The 7,447-nt window shown below is 44.8% G+C and overlaps 1 protein-coding gene across 2 annotated transcripts in view; it reads left to right on the forward strand.

Moving 5' to 3' along the window:
* Positions 1-7,447, forward strand: part of KIAA1462 (KIAA1462 ortholog) — a 62,814-nt gene that overhangs the window by 4,628 nt on the left and 50,739 nt on the right. Inside the window, exon 2 of one of the 2 annotated variants that reach the window (XM_017741478.1) lies at positions 5,331-5,409. The exons of the other annotated variant lie outside the window; for it this stretch is intronic. The gene's annotated coding sequence lies outside the window, so the exon portion shown is untranslated. The remainder of the gene's footprint in view (positions 1-5,330; positions 5,410-7,447) is intronic. 2 annotated transcript variants of the gene reach the window in all.

A 7,447-nucleotide genomic window follows, 5' to 3' on the forward strand; every position in this document is an offset into this window, starting at 1 on the left:
AAGAGTCAGGTCACCTCATGAGTGCTAACCCAAAACCTTCACTGCTTGATGAATTATTTGACCTACTTGAGGCTCAGACTTCACTCAGAGAATTCCATGCTCTTCCTACAGTGTTGGTCTGAATTAAACCAGTATGTACAACATGACTAGTTCAACAATCACCACACTGTGCCTTGGGACTTTGCCTCTGCTGGAAACTAAAGTACATGCAATTAATTCTGTGGTTCCTCAATGAACAAAATGGGGCTTTTGTGTAATACTATTACTCATTTGTTTCCAATTAGTCATGAATCATGAATTGTTTTGTCTCAGAAATTAATGCTCTTTTTTTCCAAATTATCAGTTTTTACCTACTTTGCAGACCCCCATGTTTCCATGGCTTGTGTGGGCCAGGTCTTCTGTCCTGATCCATGCTGGAATCTTGGGTTTCTGAATGTAATTGTACAGTAAGATTGAGGTCTCCAGATCCCATGGATTGAGAGAATCAAATTGATCCCAGACCTGAGAGAAGGTTGCTACTTTCCTACAACTGCACTTCAAACAGGAATATGTCTTCATGTTATTCTGCTGTCCAGTGATGTGGATTAGGGTGAAACATCAAAAAATTTTGCTTATGAATGGGTGTACAGATTTTGTCTCCTCTCAAGGCATAGGCCTAAGTACTCTTGTAGTGACCACCAGTGTTCTCCTACATAAATCAGGTCCTGCTTAATACAGGGGATCTGCCACATCTTCAGATGCATCCATGAAACACGTGTCACTTGGGCTGCGTGACCTTTACAGAATCCTCCAATTCCAGGGACACTTTGGAAAAGTGACTTATTTTGTGCTCTATTGTGTTGCAACTCAGATGCAGAAGGGGAGTGAATACACGGTCATATCAGGAAAGAAATACTCATTTCTGATAAGGCAAAATGGCCTTACCTTTTTCAAAAGAAGGAGGCCAGCACAGGGTGAGGAAGATGAGCATTTCAGCCTTTTGCACTGGTGAATTTGGGAAACCCCTACCCAGACATAAGCTCAGGTTTCTGACAGTGAGACAAGTGTTGTATTACCCAAGTCCTTTTTGTATCAATTCATTTATAGCACCCTTGTGAATCCCATATTCCAAGTCTATGTATGAGACTTACAACACACAAAGGTTCCTACCAACCTCAAACTCACTGAGCACTTTTAACTGCTTACGGCCTTTTAGTACGTTTTCAATTTTATTTCGATGTCCTGCCCCTCAGCAGTGAACTTTTCTTGTTTTCTCTTCTTTTCTGCTACTACCAGATGGATGTTCATGCCCTTGGCACTGTCTTCCTGGAGGGCAGAACAGCAGCTCCTTGTATCCCACTGCAGAAGGTGGCTCCAGCTCTGTTGCCACTGTGCATGATAAACTCTCACCCAAGTCACCATCCCTGACCCTCAACAAATCAAGAAGGGTTGTAAAGCAAACCCACGTTGCCATGTGCAGCCTTCTGCCATCAATTGTGTGTCCATCAGAGACTGGCCAGCACATGGGATGGGTTGTGCACAACCAGCCATGCCCACCTTTTCCCCTTCTCCTCCAGCACAGGGTCCTGCTGCTGCATGTTGGGTAGCAGCCACCTGTGGACTTAAACCCTACACTGCCATCAGGCAAACTGTCAATGGCACTTGCAGAGTGGCTTTCTTGCACTGTGCATCCACTGGCTAGGACTGCCAGGGTTTGCACCCCTGCTGCACATTGGCACGAGGCAGGAATTGCCTTGTCAATAACTTACCTTGGGAAAACACAATCAAATAAAATTATGTTATCCACCTCTGACGCCTTTGCTCATAATGGATTGTTTTGGCCTCCTGCATATGTGTAATCAAATACTGCTGCTTTTCACATGCTACACTTCACTGTGTTTAAATTGAGAGGGATCTCCCTTAAATATTTATTTAAACCATAACATCCCTTGAGCTCTTTATAAATTGCTGTACAAAATTGACTCCAAACACTATTTTAAAAATTTAATTAAACTGGTTTTCTGCCTGAGCACAGTGCTGTGGGCCAGCACCTCCTTCTGCCAGGGCTGAAGATCCTGTAGCTCTGAAAGCCAGCCCCTGCTCCACAGGACTTATGGACCCAGCCCTCAAATTGTTCCAGAGTCGCAGGGCAGAGTTTCAGAAGACATATTGGTCTTGCCCCAATAACTCAAAAATCCTGTAACTTCCAGACATAGGCTCCTTCCCCGGATGCAGGAAAACTGCTCTGAGAGCTGTCTCTTCCTACTGGTACCCACACACCACAGCTGAGGCTGGAAATACAGTAATGCCAATCCTCTGCACCTCACAACTGCTGGGGAGCAGGAGGAAGCTAAGGCTGCTGATATTTTTAAATAGTATTTAAACCATGACTTCATAACCTGGCGTTCTGGGAATTTTCTGAGCAAAAGATCCTAAAAATACATAAAACACACAACATAATCTGTACTATTTGGCTGGAGTCTGCAAATCTAAGAAGGATTCCCCACCCCAAATAAAAATATTTTTATATTGTATATAAAAGAGAGGATTTAAACTCTTCATTTAGCAGGCCATTTTTTTGTATTTAATTTTAGTTAAAGGTGGACTTACACAGAAATGTTGGTAGTATTAATGTTATCTGTTAAAAAGTTTACACTAGATCAGCAGTATATTGGTGGAGAGAGCTACAGCCCTTCTTCTGCATTTCTAATTCCACATTCTTCCAGCATCCTGATGAATCAGTTATTGGCTAAATCTTCATAGCCAACATGGATTTGGGTGGAAATTGAATTACTCACCATCTAAAGTAAGTGCGAAGAAGATAATTCATTATGCTGCTCCTTAGCTATAATTGAGGCTCATGTCTTAATTCAAGGCTCTGTGTGGGTTTAATCATAGAGCTGAACTGGGGAGAAATACCAAAGCTTCTCTGAATCATTTTTATTCCTGCCCCAGTTCTTTGTCGTTAATTACATCAAGACATATCTCCAAGGAGACCAAGAGTGGTGCCATCAGCCTGCTGTCCCTTAGGTCCCCCCGAAACCTTCACTTGTTTTGCTAAGTGCGGTGTGTCTTTGGATGGTCCCTTGGGAGGAAGAGGCAGGCTGCATTTTGCTTGAGATCCTTTTTGTTCTGAGTGCAGATTTCAACAGAGCAAATGAAAAGGTACAGTCTTTTTAGAGTGAACACTAGTGGTGAAGCTGGGAGATCAATCAGCCTTTTCTCAGCTAAAGATGATTGCAGAAAGAGTTTTGAACACCAGGAGGGCACTGAGCATTACTTTCCTCCCACGGTGAATGCAGTATGTGGAACATGTGCCTCAGACATCCTTTTCCTTTTTCCAGGCTGAATGGGAAAGACCTCCTTGTACTTTTCTCTCCATTAGCCAAGGCCATGGTCAGCAACATGGATGAAGTATCAGTTCAATAATTTCAAATCAATACTTCATTACTTTTCTCTGTTCAGAGGAAGCACATTTTTCTCTGCATGGGTACATAGAGCCTTTATCCAGCTCTCATCCACCCAGACATCTTGTGTCAGTGTTAGGGTTAATTACCTCCTTTTAATTTCCTGCTATTATTTACTCAGAGCACCTGGAGTCAACCTTTGACAGTGAATGTGTCTGAAATAGGATTTCCAGAATAAAGGGGTTTTTAAAATTTTTTGCCTGTACCAATCAATCTGAACATCTGCTTGGTAGCTAGAAAGGGGTTTTTCTTCTTCTCCTTCCAAACTTTTGCCTTTCAGTGGTAGCTCTTGCATAGCCACTGGGCCTGGCAGTTCCACTTCAGGGGATCTTCTGAGAGTCATAACTTTATCCACAATCGGGCCAGAAAGTCAAATTACAGAAAATTTTAGGGAACTGCATGGTCCTGAAACTGTTGTTTCAGACATGTCCCAGATGCTTAATTCCAGAAAAGAAACATTTTGATGGTTCAGAACTGAAACAACTTGTTTCCAGTTTGAACTGAATGAAAGCCTCTGACTTCCTCTCAGTTTGACATTAGCCTATGCCCTCTCTTTTCTGCTTTGGTGTCTCATGAGGGCTTGTGCTTGTCTGTAGCCACGTCTCACCAGCTGGGCTGCACACACCCCTAACTCACAGCAATCACACTCCTGCATTGCTCCACTTTCACCAGTTTTCTCATGGTCATACACACCTGTAATGAAAGGTATTCACCCAGAAAAGGGACTTTGCAATGTGACCCAAAGCACTGCAGCAGGAAGCTGGAAGCCCCTGGGAACCTGATGTAATGCCCTGAAAAATGCAAGACAGAGGAAGCCAGCCGTGTAGCATGACCTGAAGCTGTGCCAAAAGAAGCAAGCCCAATTATTTCACTGTACTCTTGCAAGGACTGGATCTGCCTCCTGAACACGGTGATACTCACTTCCCAACTTTCACCCTCCTAGATTTGGAGAAGCAGCTTGAAGTGTGATGCTCTGCATCTGTTCTGGCTGTCCTACGTACAAAACCAGCTGTTTCCTTCTGCCCAGAGAGTGCTGGAGGGTTGTGGACAACCTAGGCATGGGGCAAAAGTAGAACTAGGCACTGTGACCACTGTACTAGGCACTCCTGCAAAGGTCTCAGATGTTTGCATGGCCAAGGTCTGCTCAAAGCGGCATTGGTTTAATTCAAACCCTGTTTGTGTGGCTTTGTGAGCACTGAAGCAGTGTGAGTCCAATGTTTAACTATTGTTATTTATTAGGTAGAATACTGCCCAGTCCTGAGCCTGAACTCTCCAAACTGAATCCCAGTATATACAATCCGTCTTGCCTCTCTCCAAACAGCATCCAGCATCAATCACAGCACTATAAATTGTTTACACAAAACTGCAGACATCATAACTTATTTAATAACTCTCTTGTTGGTCAGACAAGTAAATATTTCGAAAGATTGTGAACATCATGGCAAGCTGGAACTGCCTAGACCAGCTCCAAGTGGATCCAAGTTAACAGGGGACCATATTTGCCTTGCCTTTGATGTCCCTGCTTGAAATGGGGCTGAGAAGAGATCTGAAAACAAGCCTCCCTAAGGGAAGCTTATGCAGTTTTAAAGATGCTCAACCTTCTGTAGAGATAACAGGAAGAAGTAAACTGTGGAAAGGGTTTGCAAAGAAACTATCTTTCTGAAGCTGTAAATTTGAACTTGTGGGAGTCAGACCCTCCCCCTCCTTCTCCATGTCCTCCTCTTTAAACCCAAACAAATGAAGTGGATGCCAGAAAGTCTCTGCTGCAGAAGGGGTTGAGGGTTCATTCCTTGGGCCATAGCTAGAGACTGCAGGGGTGGGTTTCTCTCATTGTTGGTGGAAGGGATGGTGGCAGCACCTTCACACAACCACCTCTTCTTGCAGGCAGCCATCCCTGGAGCTTTGGCCATGAGAAGGGGAATGGTGTTGGCATTGACTCCCACACTTCCATTGCCTGCCTGTGGTAAGTCTCCATGCTTATGAAAACAGACCCTGGCTATCTGTTTCAGAAACAATCAGAAACACGTTGTTTTATGAGATATTTGTTTCCAATCATTTCCAACAATTATTTGGGATCTTTTTCCTTTCAAGTTCACTGAGTTGTACCAGTTCACCTCCTTTTCAAAGGGGCTATGTAGCATGCAGGAATGTGGAGTTGAAAGGACCTGAGTTTTTGCAACAGGAATTTGTTTTGGAAGCAAGCGAGTCAGAAGGAGAGGAAATGGGCAGCTCACCAAGGGCTTCGGCAGGATTATCCCACCCTTTCAGCAAGCTACAGCCAGGGCAACTCATGAGCTGGGCCTGAGCCTGCTTCCAGTGGGGGTAGGGACAGACAAACTGCTCTTACCAGCAGTTTAATACAGCATAGGATATTGTCATGGTGCTTGAAACCTCATCTGAAAAATCCCCTCAGGCACAGACCTCGCTAATGTGAATCATAGACTCATAGAATATCCTGAGTTGGAAGGGACCCTCAAAGATCTTTGATCCAACTCCTGGCCCTGCACAGACACCCCAAGAGTCCCACCCTGTGCATCCCTGAGAGCGTTGTCCAAACACTCCTGGAGCTCCTTGGGCCCTGACTGTTCCCTGATTGAACCCAACTGTGGCAGCCACTGCAATGCTGGAAACCTTCACCTGGCTGAAGGTGGCTGTAGGCTGCTGCTGTTGGGTCACTGGGGTGCTGAGGAGGGCACTCCTCCACACAACCCCCTGCCAAAGGCCAGGCACAAAGTCCATTGTCAGATGAAAACACATGGACTTGAGGGTAACCTCGTGCTGAATCAGTGGCTCAACTGCATGTTTAGCATTTACTTGTTTGGTACCTGACTGGCCCCTCCTGACCTGCGTTTTCTTTCATAAGATTTTAATTCTCAGTCTTTTGAGGTACTTCAACACCTCTCATTGCTGGTGCATCTGGGCAGTTTTCTTAAAATATATGTTTCCTTGCACTGTGTGTATCATTTAATGTCAGAGGCATGTGTGAGGCTGTCCATGTTTGCAAAAAGGCAGGGGTTTCATCCCAGGACAAAATCAAATGCTGCCAAGACAGCACAGTGCAGACATAAATAAAACGTTGGTTGTAGAGACCAACTGTCAGTGGCTCTCAGCTCCTAAATATCCATTCCTGTTTTTGCACAACCATACTTACTGGCCCTTCTGCCTCAATATACTCAGTGTAAACTGATGATTGATAGAGAAAACAAGTTAAAAAAAAAAAGAAGAGTAATTTCTTACACAAGTGGGTGCATGTGCAGAGGAGATGAGAAAAGCGTAGAGAGATAACACTGACCTGGTGGCAAACAGGGTAGTGTGAAATGCTGTCAATACAGTCAATATGTTCATGTCCCACAGGTGCAGAGAGGTTTCACACGATGAAGTAAATGTTCCCTAATTCCTAGACACACATGATAGAAAAGAGCAGCATGCAGAAGGAAACACATTCTGGTAACCTGCCAGAAAGAAAGGTGTTATTTTTCAAAAGAGAGCTGGAGACACTCCAGCTCTGGATCCATATCCAGCTCTAGCCTCCAGCCGTGAATACTAACCTGCGCCTAAGAGCCACCACTCTTGTGGGCTGTATGCCATACATACCTGTGTGACATTGCTTACGTGGTTGTCACTGAATGGGGTGTCCCAGTGTGCTGGATGAATCTGTGGACATTACAGGAGGAATATTCTCCCACCACCTGGAGCCCCAAAGCCCTGAGACTCCCACTGTGCAGGACCCCACAGCTCCCATAGCCCATCACAGCTGTGTCCCTTCCTCTGTACTGCGGCAATGGGTGATCCATCTTTTCCACCAAACTCTGCCAGCCCTGGATAGGTGCTCTGCTGCTTCTGAGCAGGTGATGTGTTGGTACATACCCTGCTGCTCAAACTTTGTTGTAAGATGAAGGTGCTATGCAGCTGTCTCTGTGCGAGTGTTCCTATTGACCAGCACCTACAACAGGAAGTTTGCAGTGGGGGTGGATTTGCCCTTAACTAAGTGCATTTCTTTC

This window comes from Corvus brachyrhynchos, unplaced genomic scaffold (assembly GCF_000691975.1).
Source record: "Corvus brachyrhynchos isolate BGI_N302 unplaced genomic scaffold, ASM69197v1 scaffold167, whole genome shotgun sequence".
Classification (NCBI taxonomy): Eukaryota; Metazoa; Chordata; class Aves; order Passeriformes; family Corvidae; genus Corvus; species Corvus brachyrhynchos.